The sequence below is a fragment of the Orycteropus afer genome, unplaced genomic scaffold, assembly GCF_000298275.1.
Source record: "Orycteropus afer afer isolate SDZICR_OR568_19922 unplaced genomic scaffold, OryAfe1.0 scaffold00068, whole genome shotgun sequence".
In the NCBI taxonomy this organism is placed as follows: Eukaryota; Metazoa; Chordata; class Mammalia; order Tubulidentata; family Orycteropodidae; genus Orycteropus; species Orycteropus afer.
Window position 1 is genome coordinate 1,794,230 of NW_006921655.1, and position 3,662 is coordinate 1,797,891.

Below are 3,662 nucleotides of genomic sequence, written 5' to 3' on the forward strand. Positions count from 1 at the left end.
GGTCTCCAGTGGCCGCGCGGACAGGGCGCGCTCCGCTTCAGCCGGGCTCCCCCGCCTGCGCGCCGGCAACAGGGGCGGAGGAGAGCGCTGCTAGGGGGCTGCCTCTTAAAAGGGCGACGGCGGGGTCCGGAAGTGCCGTGCGGGGAGGCGGGCTTCTGTAGGGCGCCGCCAGCCTCGCCGGGACGACCCGTTAAGAGAGAGTTAAAGGAGGCTGGTTCTTAAAAGGGCAACGCCGCCGCAGCCCCGCGCGGGTTGGCAAAGGTAGAATGGGAGCCCAGGCGCTTCTTTGAAACGGGAGCGGCGTTTTGCAGGGCTGAGTGCGGAAAAGGAGAGAACCGGGAACATAACTATCAACTCTGGCACCGACACTCGCCTTTCCGGATGCTGACCATCGGTAGTGACTGGTGGAATAGCAGCAGCTTCGAACCCAGGCCTCTGTTTACCCCTGGAAGTGGAAGGATACAATGTTCGCGCTTTCTGCTGAGGCCCTTATCCACGTGCTCTCTGGACCCGTCTCCTGGGCTCCTCCGCACTTCCCGAGCCTTGCTGGGGTCTTGTGGTGGCAACTAAGAAGCCTGGAGCTCGTACTGTGGTCACCGCGGTCGCGCCTCCCCCAACCCTGTCTGTCGGCATCTTCCCGAGTCTCTGTCCTCCTCTGGTGGTTGGCTGTGGTTGTATGGCTGTGTGCCGTCCAGTCGTCTCTGACTCATAGCGAGTCCTCCTTAGGTTTCCGAGGCGGTTTCTTTACAGAAGTATATTGCCCGACCTTCCTTCTGAGGAGTGGCTTGTGGGTTTGAACCGCCAACCTTCTGGTTTGCAGTCAAGTCCCTTAGGCACTGCGCCACCAGAGCCTCCAGGACGGAGCCCCCAGCTGAGCAGTTTCTCAAGATTCCCCACCCACCTCGCTTTGCCACAGGTCCTAGGTCCGCTTTTTGGGGCTCCTGACTCCCAGGTTTATACTTGATTTGGACTGGAGAGGCTGCACTGAATCTCTGCAGTGTGGCTCATAGAGCCTTTTCCTTCTTCAGGCCTTAGAACCTGGGTGGTTGCCTGGCCAGGGGCCAGACAGTGGGTTTTGTACCCAGTGATGGGAGGTCAGTGCTGAAGACCTTTCTTCCACTTTGGACTCTCGGTAGCTGCTTTCCCTACTCCTTCTGCGTGCCTTCCCCCTCCTTTCTCCTAGCCTTCTCTCCTCCCCATTCCCTCTCTATAAGGCTTTTCAGAATTTCTGGTTCCCTCCTCCTTGAATTCCACTTCCTGTGTTCCGGGAATTGGGTGTGTGGACTATCTGGCTGTCTGAGAGGGTGTGGGAGAGTGTGCCTGAGGAGTGTGAGTGTGGGAAGAGGACTATGGTCATGATGGGGTGCTGTGGGGAAGTCTTCCCTCCTGCCCCTGCATGTGTGAGGATGACTGCCTAGTTTCAGACCCTGTGGGGCAGGGCCCCCTTTTCCTTCTCTACTTCCCCCTCTCCTCTCCAGGAATCTTTGGCTTCCAGACACTAACACCCCTCCAACATTCAGGTGCCCTGCCATTTGAGCATCACAGAGCTCAAGTGGCCACCAGAGCTGAGGGCTGTAACTGCTAGAACCACAGACCTATAAGTGAGTCCCTCAATCCCATTCCTGGCTGGGACCCAGATCTGGGTTTGCCACCAAACCAAACCCAGGGTTATGTCTAGTCAAGTTCAACTCATAGTGACCCCTATTGGTTTCCCAAGGATGTAAATCTTTACAGAAGTAGGTTCCCTCACCTTGATCCCATGGAGCAGCTTGTGGGTTTAACCAATAATCTTCTGGTTAGCAGTCAAGTGCTTTACCCACTACACCACCACCATCATTGGCTGATTGCATACTATTTCAAGGGACAGACTGCCTTTTTACCTTTTGAGAAATTTAAAGGAAATTGTAAGTTTGGAGGAGTGTTTATTGCCTTCTGTGGGCTAATGAGGAGCTCTGGTGGCATAGGCCTAAGGCGTTTGACTGCTAACCAAAAGGCTAGTGGTTCAAACCCACCAGCCACTCTTCAGAAGGAGGGTTGGGCAATCTACTTCCGTTGTGATACCGCCTCAGAAACCCAAGGAGGGGTCGCTATGAGTCAGATCCAACTGGACAGCAGTGAGGTGTTTTTTTTTTTTTTGGTGGGCTAATGGGACCCACCCTTTCCCTACCTTGCTCCCAGGTCAGCCAGAGCTAATCTAGCAGGGTGACCTGTTAAGTCAGAGTTAAAATCCTTGAATTGTCTCTGGAAATTCTCCTCTCTCCTCTCTGACTTCTCTGGCAGAACAGATCATAAAACCATTGTTATGTGCGGTCCAGTCATACTGAGGGAAATTATTCATAAAGATCTCAGGTAAGCCTCCCTCGATCCTCTTTCTTGAATGCAGTCCATATTTTTTCTGTTGTAAATTAAACTTCTTTCGTCTTGTTTGGTTCCCAGTGGAGCAGGTAAAATAGCATGCCAATCTTTTCTATACTAAAGAATAATACACTTGAAGCCCTTATTCTATTCTTCTCACCCTATTCTTATCCAAACTAAATGGTGTCAGATTCTTTAACCTGTCATCAATAATCCCTATTTATTATCTGGATGTACATAGTATCTTTTACCCCAGGAACTCAAAATGCTCTCAAATATAATTGAGGCTGATCTCCCTGGTGCCTGAGCCATTAAGAAACCATTAGTATATTCCTGTTGCAGGCAACTAAATGGCCCCCTAGTGGCCTGAAAGTGAATATCCTTCTCTAAGTGCTCTCCCCCACTAAGGATAGGCAGGAATCAGAGAATCAAGGCAACTTGGGTATGGAAGGGGCCCAAAATAAATAATACTCCCCTGGGCCCCAGAATCCCTTTCACAGCATTCCTGCGGAGCACTTTCCAGCCTCAGCTAAAAAAACATGCATGATAGTCAACTTTATTGTTGGTTCCCCTTTTCAGGCTTTGGAAAGTTAGGACCAATTTAAAAGCAGCAACAACCTTGCCCTTATTATGTGCCAGCCATCAAACTAAGCACTTACATTCCTTGTCTTATTTAAGTCTCACAACAGCCTATTAGGTAGTTACTATTAAATCTTATAGGTGAGGAAACTACCTTAAAAAGGTGGTTTTGCCCAAAGTCACATAGCTAGCTAGCTAGATAGATAGAGAAAAAGGGAATTCAAATCTGAGTGTTTCTGATAGGAGGGCATTAGGTTCTTAAGTTCTTAATCCCTGCTCTGCTCTGTCTCCTAGGCATAGTTAAGCTCTGTCTCCATAGTGGATACTGTAGGGTACCATGCAGATCACCCTCGGGATCCGGACACATATTCCCCCAGCTGCCAGGAGGGTTGGCTACTGACAACTCACAGCTGATGGCATTCCCTTGCGTATGAAGGGGAGCTGCCTCTCCCACTGGATTACTAGATCAATAAACAGGCCCAAGTTGCAACAAAACCTAGCCAGAGATGTGCTGGTCTGCTAGGAAAGGAAGAGGGCTATTCTCTGAAGGTACTGCAGGAGTAGTAACATGTACTTGAAGGAGCCAGGAGAAGAGTATGTGTAGGACTGGATCCTGAGTAGGTAAAGGCTGGATCAAAGTGGGAAGAACATAAAGTTGAATAAGAGTTTATTGATATAGGACCATGCAACCATGAAACAGGATTTAATACTCTGACAAGGATCTTGGG